This window comes from Callithrix jacchus, chromosome 22 (assembly GCF_049354715.1).
Source record: "Callithrix jacchus isolate 240 chromosome 22, calJac240_pri, whole genome shotgun sequence".
In the NCBI taxonomy this organism is placed as follows: Eukaryota; Metazoa; Chordata; class Mammalia; order Primates; family Cebidae; genus Callithrix; species Callithrix jacchus.
The window spans coordinates 44201187-44217319 of record NC_133523.1 but is presented as its reverse complement, the minus strand read 5'-3'; the positions used below and the strand labels follow the sequence as shown (position 1 = coordinate 44217319).

The following is a 16133-nucleotide window of genomic DNA, read 5'->3' as shown; positions in this document are numbered from 1 at the left end:
TGGTCTCTTCTGGAAAATAGGTTTGAGAGTCTTTCTCTTCATGAGGTGGGGAGGCTGATGAAGTGGGCACACAGGGGGGTCCAAGACAGGCCCTCTGTCTCCTCCCGCGCCCCATCTGCTCCCTGGGCTCTTGCCACCCAGCCTTGGGCCCTCACAGCTCCAGCTCCCCAGCCTCCCTTCCCCCCGACCCCCCGAGCTATGGGTCCTTCCATCTTCTGTCCTCTCATCTCTGTCCAACTTAGTTCCTCCCTGCTCTTCCTGACAGCACCCACCGCACCCCCCATTCTTCTCCCCACAGCCCTCCCAGGCCCTCTGTTTCCTGCAGCCCTCAAAGCTGGGCCTTCCCTCCTTTCCCCTCACTTCCTGGCCCCTGGGCCTCTCCTGCCCATTTCTCTACCCATTTCTCCCTCCTTTCCTCTTCCTCTGCCCTCTCCCCCACCCCAACCCCGCTCCCCCAGCCCTCCCCTCCCCTCCATCCAGGACCTTATTGCAGGAGTCACCCCACCACCCCTCCCCACCCACACTCTCTCCCCTTTCCCTCCTCTCTCCCCTGCTCCCTCCCCTTTTTCTCCCCCTCTTCTTTCCTCCACCCTCTTCCCTCTTCCTTCCTTCTTCCCTTCCCCTTCCCTCCCTCTCCCATCCTCTCTGGTTCTTCCCCCCTCTTTCCTTCCTCCTTCTCCTCGCGTCCTCCCTCCCCTCCCTCTCTCCCCCCTCCGCTCCTCCCGGGCCTCCCTCCTGCTCCCTCCCTCCGCCCGCCCGCTCCCACCATCATCAGTATTCCGCTCCCGTCTCCGCCGCTCTCGGCTGCTCTCGGTCGCTGCCGCACCGTCCGAGGCGGGGGCCGGGGCCGGGGCCGGGGCCTGGGGGGGGGTGGGGTGGGGGGAGAGCGGCGCCGGCGGGCCCGAGGAGGGAGGAAGGAAGGAAGGCTGGAAGGAAGGAAGCCAGGAAAGAAAGAAGGAAAGAAAGGAAGGCAAGAAGGAAGGCGGGCGGCGGGCGAGGGCGCCCGGCCGGACGGCGGGCGGGCGCGAGGCGAGGAGGCAGAGCGGCCCCCCCAGCCCCGCCGCCGCCGCTGCGGAAGCCCCCTCCCCACCCAGGAGCCGGGGAGGGGGGAGAGCGCGAGAGAGGCTCCCGGCCCGGCCGCAGCCCCGCCCCCCGCGCCTCCCCGCAGCGGGCCTTGCACCCCAAATTCCTGAGCCTCATTGGGGGGGTCCTCCCCCCACGGGCCGGGCATGCTGCCCCCTGGAAGGAGTCCCTCTCCTCGCTGTGAGTAGCCTCTGAGGGGCAAGGGTCAGGGGCGGGGGCCGGAGGCGGAACCGCGGGGGGTAGGTGGGGGGCATTCGCTAATTGGGGGACAGTGGTCTTAGGCCTCCTCCGGGATGGGGTGGGGGATGGCAGAGGACAAGGGGCGGGGCCTGACGGAGGCAGAAGCCGGTGGGGGAGGCGGCTAGGTGGGGGTTCTCCGGGGCGGGCGAGTTCTGTGCTGGGGGGGGTCGCCGCTGCCTGGGGACAGGTTGTGGCGGGTGCGTCCGGCGGTCGCTGCGTATCCAGCTGTGGGGTTGAGGAAGTAGACTTAGGGTGGGGGGCTCGCCGGGCGTAGGTCCGGGCCCCCCTTTCTGGGGCGGGAGTCCAGGTTCTTCCTCTCCCCATGGCCCCTCCCACCCTCCACACCGCTGCTGCTTGGGGTGGGGGGGGCACGCCAGTGATGGGGAGGGGGGAGAGGCGGGCACGGGGTTTCCTTGGTGACCGCGCCTGGCAAGAGCGGTTGCCGTGGCAACCGGGGAGAACCGGGGAGTTTGGGAAGTGAAAATGGGAAAGACGGAGGGGGTGATTGGGGAGTGAGACAACCCCCTCCCCAGTCTTAAGCCCTCCTGTCTCTGGGGTCACCCCGCCTCTCCTGGTGGGAGACTCACCCCTGCCCCTCCCTCTCCCCAAGACCCCGTTCCTTGACCCCACTCGGCCTTGGGGCCTTGTATCCTTGGGCACGTGTCTCTCCAGGACCACGGCCTCTCCCACCTCCCTCTGCCCTCCCCTCCTGGAAGCCTCCCCTCCTGCGGACCCCGGACCCCCATTTGCTGCCTCCTCCCCAGGCTTCCGACCCTCACACCTGCTCTTCTAGGATCTCCTAAGGCACAACACCTGCCCCTTAGGATCCTCTCACCCCCATCCCAGGCCCTCCCCCAGATATCCCTCACCAGACCCTCTGTCCAGGAGACCCGCCCCCCTTCAGCTGCCCTCTCCTCCCGCTCTCCCCTCCCCCTCCCTCCCCGCTTCTCTTCCGGCCTTACACCCCAGCGTCTCCGCTTTCTCCCCAGCACCCCAGCTGCCTTCTCAGCCCAGCACTCTCTGAAACCTCCTCCTATGACCTTTCTTCACCCAGAGACCCCCCATCCTGTCTCCTCACCCCATAGTACCCCCAATCTCAGACCCCCACAATCCTAGATCTCTGGTTTTGGGAACCTCTCCTTCCAACTCACCATCAATCCCGGGACCCGGCTCTCAAGGTTCCCCCCCATCTCCATGCCCTGCCTCCCTGGGGTCCCATCGGGCCAGGGGCCCAGCCCGTCTCTCCCCAGGGCTCGAGTCCGCAGAGCCCAGGATGGCCTCTTGCCCACGCCCCACCCCCTCCCCTCCTCTCTGCACCCATATCTTCTTCCCCAGACCCCCTCACCTCTGCTCTCCTCCTAGGCGCCCTCCCCTCTTCCCTGCCCCCTCGCTGCAGCCGCTGGCGACTTTCTCTCGGGGTGGGGAATTCCCCTGGGGAGAGCCCAGCTGGGAAGGGGAGGGGGAAGGGAGCCTCGGGGCTGCCCCTCGGCCCCCTCCCCACCCCCCTCTCCAGCTGGGAGCTGCAGTGGCGCCTCCGCAGCGCCCCATTGCTATGCACCTCACATCCCAAGTCCCGGCCGCGCAGCCGCCAGACAGGAACTCGGGCTCCAGGCAGCTGGGAGTAGCCGGAGCCGGCTTCCCTCCTGGTCCAGGAGCCTAAAAAGTCCCGCCCCACCAACCCCGGACCGTGGCCAGGACGGCCCCTCCCTCTTCCTGTAGCATCTGCAGCCTCTGCCTTCTAACCTGCCTTTCTGCAGCCTCCACTTCCCCTTCCCACCTTCCTCCTCCATCTCCTCTTCCTCCTCTTCCTCCTCCTCCTCCCCCTCCCCCTCCCCTCCTTCCTGGGGCTCCTCTCCTCCTGGCCACCCAGTGGTCCAAACGCACTCAGAGAAAAGAGGGACAGAGACTGAAGCAGCGGAAAGGCGGGAGAGAGACCCAAGGAAGGGAAGAGTGGGAGCCAGGGAGGGAGGCCCAGAGAGAGAGAGGGGACCCAGCCTCTGAAACAGACAGACAGACAATTTGGGCATCAGCATCCAGAGTGGAGTTACTCACTTAATTTCCCAAAGAAAGAAAGAGTCGGGGAACCAGGGACACACGCCACTCCCAACCAGAGAGCAGACACATGGGTGAGGCAGAGACGCAGGGAGCCACAAACTCAGGGAGTGGGACAGACCCACAGGGCACCTGCCTGGGCCAACAGGGAGCTGGGGGACACAGGCCACCAGAGCCCTGGGGGATTAGAGGCCGCTTCTGACTTGTCAGAGAGACCCCAAGTCATCGACAGAGCGTGGGAGCGTGTGAGGAAGACACAGGGACATGGAGGTAGAGATGCCCTAGCTTGTACACTGGCACACACAGTCATTCACTGGCAGCCAGAGACCCCATTTGCAACCGCATTGTCCCAGCTGCCGACATAGACCCCACGCTCAGCAGGAGGTCAGGAGAAAGAGGGAGCAGTCCTCAGACCTGTAGTCCTGTGTCACACACAGTCCTTCATACAGGGACCGGGAGGGAGAGACAAAGGCGGGAGGCCCTTGCCTCGTGGTCCTGTGGCCTCGTGGCTTCACGTGTGCAGAGAGACGCACATCGAAAGGCAGGGAGGTGTGGGAAGGCTGCCAGGGCATCGAGCACACACCGTTCTCCAGGTGCCGCTAAGACAGTCCCGGAGCTGCACACATGCCAGACCCAGTGCCAGCCCGGGGGGGTGCGAGCGCATGTGCATTGCAGGGAGGGCCAGCCCTGTTGGGCTCCAGCAGTCACCCTTAATCCATTCAGGGACAGTCCAGAGAGTGCTTCCCATGCCACTAGGCTCCTTAGAGACCTCCTCGCCGTCCGAGAGGTCAGCAGAATTAAGACATCAGACATCACAGGGCGCTGACATCTCTCTCACAAGCAGAACCTGTGCACACAGGCACCCTCGCACACCATCGGGGCCCATGCTGAGGTGCTGGGGGTTGGGGGTCGGGGGTGGCCACTGAATCCTCAGTCCCTTCCGGAACCCTGGCCCTGCTTTCTTGCCAGGGTCCCCACCCCCTTGATCACCTGTCTTACCTGCTAGGACACCTGCTGTGTAGCTCACACTGGCTCCATCCTGTCTCCCTGTTTCATTCCTCCCTATCCCGTGCTTTCTGGCTGGGTGTCTGTCATGGGGTGTCACCTGGACCTCCTGTCTCTGTCAAGCTGTCTCACCTCTCCATCTCCCATAGTCTTTCCCGAGACTGACCCTTTGCCCCCCGCTAAGCCTGGCCCAACCGTGGAGTCCCTGGACTCATCCATCAGTCTTTCCCTCTCCCACCCCATCTGCTGTGAAACCTGCCTCTATTTCTGTCTCTGCTCAATACCCGCTCTCAGTGCCTCTCTTTGTCCCTCTGTGTCACTCGCCCTCACCTCTGCCGCTATTCCTGCCATCCTGTCTGCCCCCTGCTTCCCCGAAGCTCCCTCTCCCCACACCCATGAGGACTCACTTAGGCTGGGATCCTCCCAGCGCCCGAGAGCATTATTTTCCTGGTGCTTTCAACATGTTTAATTTGTTGCCAACATTTTTTAAATTAGAGATTTCTCATAAAAATCTAGACTGCCAGCTTTTGGAATCTTCTTCCCCCCGGGTAACCGTGGGCTGTGCTCGGGTGCCCAGGGCCACCGCGCCCCACTCTCGCCTCTAACCAGTGTCCTGATTGGTCTTCCCTGCTGGGCAGGGAAGTTTGCAACCCCTGCTGTTTGCTCCTCCTCCTCTCTGCTCTGTCTCTTTGTGCACTGTCACCCTGTCCACTCTCCATCCCTTGGTTTCCCTGGCCAGGTCCTCTCTGTGGCTCCTCCATCATCCCCCATCAGTTAGTCCTAACTCCAAGCCTCACTTTGACTGGGCCCTGTTTCCGCTTAAATGGCCTCTTTCCCGTGCTAAGAGCAGGAGAGTCCTATCCTTATCTGGGAGAAGTGGTTCTTCAGGCTGCCAGGGCACTGAGCACACACCCGTTCTCCAGGGCCAGGGTCTGCTGTGAAACTGCCACTCCTCCCAATGCTGGAGAGTCAGCGTTGTGTGAAGCCACCATGTCGCAGCCTGCGCTTCTCAGCTGGCTGATGGCTAGGGCGGACCACAGACCCTACGCTCTTGTCCCCAGCATGTGGCATCACGGCCCGTAGACAGGGGGTGGGCTTCCTCCCTGAGCTCCAGGCTGCACATGTGGTCCCAGAGCAGGCGGAGATGGAGGGCTGCCTGCCATAGAGGACCTGGCCTGTGGACCCTGTTTCCAGAGGAGGAAGGCCTCACCTCCAGATAGGGGTGCAGAGGACAGGGCTCCCCTTTGAGCCTGCAGCGCTCAGGCCCAGCAGCAGCCCCTCCACCACCCTTGCTGGGTGTAGGGACACATCTTGCTGTCCTCTCTTGTGAGGTATGGGAAACCTCGATAACTCTGAGTTTCGGGACCCACTCCCCACTGGAGAGAACGCCCCCTTCCTTCTAGTCCCAGTTACTGAAACTGGGCTGGCTCTGCTAGACAGGGGGTGGCAGGAGAGTAAGAAGAGAGGCAGGATGCCCCTTGTTGCTTGGAAACCCATGCGCAACTGTTGTCACGGCAGGCAGAGGTAAGGTGCTGCCTCTGAGGCCCACAAGATGGGCTGGAGGGGGCTGGCCGCTGGGGAGCAGACAGGAGCCCACAGGGGACTGCTGGTTCCCCAGTAGGGCTTCTGAGAGTGAGGATGGGGCGGGTGTCTGGTAGTATCTGGGATCCTAGTGGGAGGTTGAAAAGTGAGTATAAGAACTAGACAGACACAGGCTGGGCGCCGTGGCTCACACCTGTAATCCCAGCACTTTGGGAGGCTGAGGAGGGTGGATCACCTGAGGTCAGGAGTTCAAGACCAGCCTGGCCAACATGGTGAAACCCCGTGTCTACTAAAAATACAAAATTAGCCAGGCGTGGTGATGTGAGCCTATAATCCCTGCTACTTGGGAGGCTGAAGCAGGAGAATCACTTGAACCCGGGAAGTGGAGGTTGCAATGAGCTGAGATCATGCCATTGCACTCCAGCCTAGGTGACAAGAGCGAAACTCCGTCAAAAAAAAAAAAAAAAAAAAAGAAAGCTAGATGGAGAGGAGGAAGGGAGTGAGGCAGGGCAGTGAGCGGGAGCGGTCAGCAGCCACTCCCAGGCTCACCATGCCCCCAGAAGCAGCACCGGCTGGGGACTTAGCTTAGACCCCAGGGCTCTTGTTCAAACACAGTGACAAAGATCAGAAGGCCACAGCTCCACTGGAGAGGCCATCCTCAGGTGGTAAACGCAGAGGAGACTGGCCTTCCCCTTGCCTGGAACCGTCTCATCCAGAGCCTGAGATGATCATGGTTGCAGCTGACGGTGATTGAGAGCTCGCCACGCGCCAGGCTCAATGCTCAGCCTCTTATGTGGGTTTTTCCCATGTATTCCTGTGGCGACCCTGCAGGGAGGCACGGTCATCATCCCCAGTTCGACAGATGGGGAAACTGAGGCCCAGAGGGGTGGGGTCGTTGCCCAGAATTATACACCTAGAAGTGGCGGAGCAGGGACTGCAGACCTGTATGTGGGCTGTCCTGCAGGTTGCCTCTGCTTTACAGAGGGGGAAATTGAGGCCCAGAGAGGAGAATACAGTGGTCCATTGGGCCATCCAAGTGGAAATTAGACATTTTTTTTTGAGGCAGGGTCTCGCTCTGTCGCCCAGGCTGGAGAGCAGTAGTGCGATTCTTGGCTCACTGCAACCTCCGTCTCCCAGGTTCAAGCAGTTCTCCTGCCTCAGCCTCCCAAGTAACTGTGACTACAGGCACACATCGCTATACCCGGGTAATTATTTTATTTTATTTTATGATAGAGACAGGGTTTCACTGTATTGACCAGGCTGGTTGTAAACTCCTGACCTCAAGTGATGCACCTGCCTCAGCCTCCCAAAGTGCTGGGATTACAGGTGTGAGCCACCGCACCTGGCCATAAGATTAATAATCACAATAATTAGGTTGTTCATAACAATAGACCCGTAAAAGGTTAGACTTTTGTAGTTGGAGGAGGACAGGGTCTTGCTCTATTACCCATGCTGAAGTGCAATGGCACAATCACAGCTCACCACAGCCTTGACCTCCTGGGTTCAAGTGATCCTCCCACCTCAGCCTCCTGAGTAGCTGGGATTACAGGTGTGCACCACCACACCCAGCTAATTGGTGTATATTTTGTAGAGAGGGGGTTTTTCACTATGTTGCCCAGGCTGGGGAACTCCTGAGCTCATTCGATCTTCTTGCCTTGGCTTCCCGAAGTGCTGGGATTACAGGCATGTGCCACCACGGCCATCAAGATGAGACTTTAAAGGCACTGGAGCTCCTGTAACTCAGGGGCTGTCAGGTTCTCGGTCTGGTTTATGCCTCTAAACCACCAGGAAGGAAAAGGACTCTCCACGTGGATTCTCACAGTAGAGAATCGGTCCTCACCAACGCGGGGGTTGTAGGACCTTGTTTCGGGAAGGGCAAGGACCCCAGATAGGGTTCCATGGGCCCCCGCTCCTTGACAAATGAATGGTTTCGATCCAGCCAGAAATGCTGGATTTACAATAGCAGAGGGGGACGGCCTGAGTCACAGAATGGGGAAATGGTTTGTTCTTCTGACCCGTAAGAATAAATGACTTTTTCTTTTTTAAAAGATGGAGTCTCTCTCTATCGCTCAGGCTGGAGTGCAGTGGCATGATCTTGGCTTACTGCAACCTCCACCTCCCAGGTTCAAGCGATTCGCCTGTCTGAACCTCCCGAGTAGCTGGGATTACAGGCATGCACCACCTCGCCAGCTAATTTTTCATATTTGTAGTAGAGATGGGGTTTCACCATGTGGCCTCCCAAAGTGCTGGGATTAGAGGTATGAGCCACTGTGCTGTCATTTAAGAGTCAAGCACTGCACATGGTCACCATGAGCCCCAACAAACTATTCTTAGGTGTCATTATCTACACAGACTGCAAGGCAGAGCCTGGGGTAGGGGACACAGGGAGAAACTGGCCAGCCAGAGTTTAAACCCAGTTTTCCTCCACACCGACATTCTTTCCACCTCTCCATCCTTCCTTCTCACAGGACGGTGTGATGAGGAGGAGGATCTTCTGGACCCTGGAACAAGTTCATTGAGCATTTTCTTCTTATGCTGCAGGCATTTCCCTAAACTCATCACAGAGAACAGACATTCCTCACCTACAGATGAGCCGATCAAGGCCCTGAGGGGTGATGTTCCCTCTGCAAGGCTACATGGCCAGTAACTGTTGCAGCTGAGGTCCAAACCCAGGTCTAATTGATTCCAAGGCCCACCTTTGAGCTACACCCCTATACAGAGCTCGGGGAGGGAGGAGAGGGCTTCATTCTCCATCATGAAGTGGAATATAGGAGTGAGATGGGCACTTAGAGACCCCTTAGCCCCTTGCTCCGAGACCAGCATCCCCTGGGAAGCAATTACAGCCTCACCCTAGATACACCGATGCAGAATCTGTGTGTTTTGGGTTATCATTATTATTTATTTAATTTATTTATTTTTGAGATGGAGTCTCTCTCTGTTGCCCAGGCTGGAATTCAGTGGCGTGATCGCGGCTCACTGCAACCTCTGCCTGCTGGGTTCAAGTGATTCTCTTGCCTCAGCTTCCCAAGTAGCTGGGGTTACAGGTGCATGCCATCATGCTCAGCTAGTTTTTTGTATTTTTAGGATAGACAGAGTTTCACTGTGTTAGCCAGGATGGTCTCAATCTCCTGACCTCATGATCCACCTGCCTCAGCCTCCCATAGTGCTGGGATTACAGGCGTGAGCCACCTCGCCCAGCCTATTATTATTTTTATTTTTTGAGACAGAGTCTCACTCTGTCACCAAGGCTGGAGTGCAACGATGCGATCTCAGCTCACTGCAGCCTCCACCTCCCAGGTTCAAGCGATTCTCCTGCCTCAGCCTCCCAAGTAGCTAGGACCACAGACACATGCCTCCAGGCCCAGCTGATGTTTGCATTTTTAGTAGAGACAGGCGTTCACCATGCTGGTCAGGCTGGTCTCAAACTCCTGACCTCAAGTGATCTGATCGCCTCAGCCTCCCAGAGTGCTGGGACTACAGGCGTGAGCCACTGCGACCGGCCACAATCTGCCTCTTAACAAGATTCCCAGGCAGCTGGACACACATTCGTGTCTGAGAAGCGTTGCTCCAGTTCACATAGTTTTCAGCTTTTTATGACTTTTAGTAGCAGCCTTGTGTTGTAAACGAAGTAGGTGTGCACAACGCTGTGAGAGAAAACAGATCGCAACAGCGTCCTTCCCAGGAGAGCCCCTGTGGGTGGAGCCGACTGGGGCCACGCCCCTCCCACCTGCAGGCTCACTCTCACACCCCACTGCCCGAGCCTTGACAACGAATACTGTTGTAAAAACCACCAGTGCCACGTCAGATCCCAGTTCTCTTCCGGGCAAATTCAGTTCAGGGGCGTTAAGCTGCCCCATCCCAGCACAGAATCACATTCCAGGAGTCTGGAAGTTCAGTTTCTTTTTCTTTTTTCTCTCTCTTTTTTTTTTTTTTTGAGACAAGAGTCTTGCTCTGTTGCCCGGGCTGGAGTGCAATGGCACGGTTTTGGCTCACTGCAACCTCCACCGCCCAGGTTCAAGTGATTCTCCTTTCTCAGCCTCCTGAGTAGCTGGGATTACAGATGCCTGCCACCACGCATGGCTAATTTTGTATTTTTAGTAGAGATAGGGTTTCACCATCTTGGTCAGGCTGGTCTCGAACTTCTGACCTCAGACGATCTGCCCACCTCAGCCTTCCAAAGTGCTGGGATTACAGGCGTGAGACACCGTGCCTGGCCCTCTTTTTTTCCTTTCATTTTTGGAAGTTCAGTTGGTATCAGAAAGCCTGCCCAAATCTGGCTCTCCATAGGTATGGCAGTGACCTCACCGTGCCTCAGCATGCCCTTCCATAAAATGGGCTGCAGCAGCTCTCACCGTGGGCCCCTGGCAGGGACTCAATGAGCTCTTGCAGGCAGCTCCCACAGCGCAGGCCTGGCACAGGCAACCGAGGCAGAGCTGGCCAGGCACTTGGGCCTCACACTCTCAGTAATGCTCTGTTTCTCTGGCTGTGACCTCCCTGGCTTCTACATGTGTCCTGTAAGAGCCCTTGAGGTTGCTGGGCAAGAAGCAGACAGAGCAGCACTTCGGGACTCAGGCAGAAGCAGCTCCAAGCAGGATCAGGGGTTAGATCCACGCTGTCCCATACAGTAGCCACTGCAGCCACCACCACGCATGAGCACCGATGGTCACGTCAAGCCAAATGGAGAATTCAGCCCCTGTTCATGCTTGGCTCATGTCACATGCTCCATAGCCTCATGTGGCCGGTGGCTGCCAATGTTGGACAGCATAGATAGAACATTCACATCATTGCAGAGAGTTCTGTTGGATGGTGATGCACTGAAATGTGGAAATACAGCTGGGTGCTGTGGCTCACGCTTAGAATCCAGCACGTTGGGAGGCTGAGACAGGAGGATTATTTGAGCCTGGGCAACATGGCAAAAGCCCATCTCCACAAAAATACAAAAAGATTGGCCGGGCGTGGTGGCTCACGCCTGTAATCCCAGCACTTTGGGAGGCTGAGGAGGGCAGATCACAAGGTCAAGAGATTGAGACCATCCTGGCCAACATGGTGAAACCCTGTCTCTACTAAAAATATAAAAATGAGCTGGCTGTGGTGGTGCGTGCCTGTGGTCCCAGCTACTCAGGCTGAGACCGGAGAATCACTTGAACCTCGGGAAGCGGAGGCTGCAGTGAGCCGAGATTGCACCACGGCATTCCAGTCTGGTGACAGAGCGAGACTCCATCTCAAAAGAAAAAAGAAAGAAATTAGCCAGGTGTAGTGGTGCACGCCTGTAGTTGGCTACTCAGGAGGCTGAGGTGGGAGGATCACGTGGACCTGGAAGGTTGAGGCTGTAGTGAGCTGAGATCACGCCACTGCACTCCAGTAGAAATTTATGTATGTGTGTGTGCACATATCTATGTATACAGTTGCCCCTTGGCCAACTTGGGGTCAGGAGCACCGGCCCCCTGTGCAGTTGAAAATCTGCATATAAATTTTGACTCCTCAAAAACGTAACTACTAATAGTGTGCTGTTGACTGGACACCCTACGTAAACAGTCAGTTAACACATTTTGTATGTTAAATGTATTCTAGCCTGAATTCTTACAATAAAGTGAGCTAGAGAAAAGAAAATGCTATTAAGAAAATGCTGAGGAAGAGAAAGTACATTTACTATCCACTAAGTGGAGTAGATCATCGTAAAGGGCTCCCCCGATCGTCTTCACATTGAATGGGCTGTGAGGAGGAGTGCGGGGGGAGTGGGGCGTTGTCTTGCTGTCTCAGGAGTAGCAGAGGTGGGAGAAAGTCCACGTATAAGTGGACCACATGGTTCAAACCCCTGTCATTCAAGGGTCAACTGTAGTCCTCCATTGGCTGGGAAATAAATAGCCCACCTCAACCCTTCCTGGGTCCCCCCACCCCCAGTCCTCCCAGCCCTCTGTCTTCTGGAACCTGCTGTTAATTCCCATTTCTCCGACAAGGAAACTTCTGGGACCAGGAAACAAGTGACCGCAGGGTATTGCTCCTAGCAGAAAATTGGCAGCACCAGGGGGTCGGAGCCCCGGTTTCTCCTTTTCCCAGTGGCCAGCCAGGCTCCGAGTCCCACATCTCACTTGTTGGTCACTGGCTGTGTGCCAGGCCCTACTTGGTCCCCCTTGCCACAGCCCTGTGCAGCGTCATCAGAGAGGGAGCAGCTCACTCACCCAAGGTCGCACAGCCGGGAACTGGACGGGAGCCAGGTGGGCCCTGCTCCCCTGGGCACTGTGGGTGTGACCAGAGTGGAGACTGGGGCTGGGGGCATATGGCAGGGACCGTTGCATTCTCTTCTCCCCCTAACAGCTTCCGTCCTCTTCTGGTTTTTGGAATTTGACCCCAGATCCCTAAGAAGGGCCTGGCTCCTCCCTCTCCCTCACCTCCTACACCGCCCCCAGGTTCTGCCACTTTTACAAATTTGCTTTATCTGTTCACTCATTCCTTCCTCTTCATCTCTGTGGCTCCAGCCATGGCCTCATCCTCTACCCTCGGATCCCTGGCCCGGCTCCTCCCTGGCCTCCAGCCGCCTCCCTCCAGTCCACTCAGAGGGGCCCTTCACCCCCCAGAGCTGAGCCTGCCCCTCGGTTGTCACAGCCCGGTGTGGGAGGAAGGAGGCCCCCGGGCCCATCGCCATGGCCTCTGTCACAGCTTGACATCGCCTCCTCCGGGCTTCCCTCCTGGACATTCTGGGGCCCACCCTCTCACTTAGGCGGCTCACCCCCACCCCCACACCTGCCTCCCTAGAGACAACCTCTTTGCATCGGGTGCCAGCAGAGGACCTGCCGGTAGGGGGAGCTGGCTCGCTCGTTCCTGCTGCAAATACTGAGGCTTGGAGGGGCCGGCACGGTGGCAGGCCCTGGGGATGCAGCCGTGAACACCCCGGCGAAGCCCTCAGCAGCTCCCCTCCTAGCAGGAAGCCAGGCAATGAATGCAGGAACAAAGCACCCAGCATCAGGTGCTGGGTGGCTGTGGCGAGCTGTGAAGAAGTGCAAGGGATAGGGATGGCAGGGGGAGCTCAAAGATGTCCTGGAGGTGTCTTGGGAACGCTGCGCCTCCCAGACCCCAGGAAGAGCACCCCTGGCAGACTGCACAGCAGGGACAAAGTCCCCTCGAGGGTCAGGGGCTTGGTGTGGGTGGGAGGAGCCTGGGTGGGAGGTGCCTGGTGGGTGGGTGGAGCCTGGGGGAGGCCGGAGTGGCTGCAAGGGAAAGAACAGTCCCTCCTCTCCCCCTCCAAATAAGTCACCACTTCTCCTCCTCCCGTGGCACCTCACTCCCACCCCAACTCCACCCCCACTTCACTGGCCGATCCCAAGCCCCCAGCCCTGCTTCCTCAGGGACCTGGACTGCCCTTTCCCTAAGGTTCTCCTATCTGAAAACTTAAGGGCCTGACAATTCTTGGGGCTGTGGGGCTGCTTTCATTTTCAAAGCATTCAGGACATGGATTGGCTCAGAGAAACACATGCCGGAAGTCTCATCCATCCTTGACGCCCGAGCTGCCTGTCGCCTCCCCCTGAACCCAGGTCTCTCATATAGAACCAGGAACTTCTTTCAGAGACAGAAGTGCCCATCCCTCCCCGGGTTCAATGCCTCTCCACCCCCTGGGCTCCAGGTTCCACTTCCGCCCCAGCCCCTCACAGTCGGGAAGTTCTTCTCTAGCTCTAACCTCCATGCTGTTTGCTGCAATGGTAGTATTTGCTATCTTCCCTCTGGCCTTCTGAATTTACCCCCCAAAAAACTGAATGTGCCTGACAGGAACGTTCCCTGCCTCCCATTTCTCCTCACCCCGCCTCCCCTGGGTCCCCGAGTTTCCGATCTGCCATCTGCCTGAATCCTCCCAGGCACACTGCCCGAGATCTCGAAGAGCTGGGACTGGGGAGGATGGCGAGGCGATGCCGGTGAGGACTCAGCCTCATACCTCGAGTGCTCAAGCCCTCCCAGCCTCTGCTTCCCCAGGATCTCAGCTCCATCTCGGGGCCTCCTGTCCTGCCCCTCTCATGCCCCCTTGTATGCTTGTGACTCTGCCAGTCTCTGCTCCTCTTCTCCTCTTTGGGGGCCTCCTGTGTCTGCATCTCTGGTTTGTTCCTTGTACCAGGTTAGGGAGAACAGGTGTACCTTTGTGATGGGTCCCGGCTCCCCGGGGCACCTGGGGTGGAAGACGCAGCCATGGTGACCTGGCCAAGTTCTGGGCTTGGGGTTCCAATCTGGCCGTGCTGCTTGAGGGCCATGTAACCTTCAGCAAGTGCTGCCCGCCTCCGAATCTCCTTCTGCATCTGTAAAATGGGCACAAGAACCATCCGTCCCTCCCAGGGCCATGGGGAGAAGCCAGCAGCTTGAGGAGTGGAGAACATGGCACCCACGTGTAATCAGTATTTCCCATCACTACTAGGGGTGCATGGGGGCAGGGGACAGGCCATGGAGTTCCCACTAACAGGGCGTGAAGCCATGGTGGGGTGTCAGGCGTGCCATGTCCTGTGCAGTGCGGGTGACTGCAGGGGTGGAGGAACGATGGCTGTTCAGCTGCTGTGGCCTTGCCTGTGCCCACCCCGCACACAGGCAACCTCTGTGGGAATTGTGGCTGTCATCAGGCCAATCTTGGGGGTCTTTGGGGCCCCTGGATTCTGGTGAGGCTGACCTGGGAGGAGCCACTTCCTAGCTGTGTGCTTCGCCTTCATCAACTAACAGTACCTCTGCGCGCCTCAGCTTTCCTAGAGGTGAAATGGGTGGAATAGCGCTCTTCTCTCAGAGGGTTGATGGGCAAACTGTGGGCTTAATGCAAGTAAAGCTCCCAGGACAGTACCAGTCTGTGCCAGGTGTGCGCTGGACATTACCACCTTTGGTGGTGTCATTATTCGCTGAGTTCACACGAGTCAGATGCATGCGGCATGCCTGGCTGTGGGAATGAGGTTAGCCGGCATTCCTGTTATCCAGGTCAGAGAGCTCTATCTGGGGACGGCTGGGGCCAGGTGCCCCTCGGTGTGTGGCTGTATCCAGGAGCGTAGTTCACACAAGTGGGTATCTAAGGCTTGGGCAAAGTGGTAGCTTTCCTCTGGGTGCACAGAGCTGTGCTGGGGACCTCCTGTTTGGAACCTGAGGTGTAGTATCTAGGACTTAGCCATCCAGGTGCTGCTGGGGCATGGAGGGTGACCTGGGACACTGGTGTCCAGCTGACGACAGCTGCATCACGGCATGTAGATGTGCTTCCTCGGCCAGGTGTGGTGGCTCCCGTCTGTCATCCCAGCACTTTGGGAGGCCGAGGCAGTCGGATCACTGGAGGTCAGGAGTTCGAGACCAGCCTGGACAACACGGTGAAACCCCGTCTCTACCAAACATACAAAAACTAGCCAGGCCCGATGGTGCACACCCATAATCCCAGCACTTTAGGAGGCCGAGGCAGGCAGATCACTGAAGGTTAGGAGTTCAAGACCAGACTGGCCCACATGGTGAAACCCCGTCTCTACTAAAAAATATAAAAATTGGCCGGGCATGGTGGTGGGCACCTGTAGACCCAGCTACTCAAGAGGCTGAGGCAGGGGAATTGCTTGAACCCAGGAGGCAGAGGTTGCAGTGAGCTGAGATTGTGCCACTGCACTCCAGCCTGGGCAACAGAGTGAGACTCTGTCTCAAAAAAAAAAAAAAGCTATGCCGCCTCCGCCAGCAGCCCTCCTAGGTTGGAAGGGGAGCTGGGGACCAAGGGTGTCCAGGGCTGGGAGCCTGAATGTGCAGCTATTGCAGTGTGGCCTGGGCTGAGTGGGGGTGTTGTGTGAGCGTGGGAGGAAATAGACCCCCAGCGATGATAACACACCCATCCATCCTGCACCCAGTGTTCTGTGAGCAACTGCCATGTGCCCGGCACTGTTGTGGGTCCTGGGAATCCATAACAAAGTGACTGGCCTTAGGAAACTCACATCCAAGCACATGGGCATATAAAAGCTCACACACTGATAAATGTCACGGAGAAACATAAGACAGAGAAGGTTCTGGAGGGGGGATGGGGGTGCTGTCTGATGCGGGGTGGTCAGGACAACCTCACTGAGAAGATAACATTGGAGCACAGACCTGATAGAGAACAGGGTGAGAGCCTGTGGATGACCAGCGAAGAGGCTTCAGGCAGAGGGAAGAGCAGGTGCAAAGGCCCTGGGGCCGGGGTGTGCACGGCCTGTTCTGGAAACAGACTAGCAGGGGAGGAGGCAGGCAATGAGGTC

The 16133-nt window shown here is 57.9% G+C and overlaps 1 protein-coding gene across 1 annotated transcript in view; it reads left to right on the top strand.

The window, feature by feature from the left end:
* The first annotated feature begins 773 nt into the window (after window positions 1-773).
* LRRC4B (leucine rich repeat containing 4B) overlaps window positions 774-16133 on the top strand; it is a 46177-nt gene continuing 30817 nt past the window's right edge. The window contains exon 1 of the mRNA XM_078359521.1: window positions 774-1263. The gene's annotated coding sequence lies outside the window, so the exon portion shown is untranslated. The remainder of the gene's footprint in view (window positions 1264-16133) is intronic.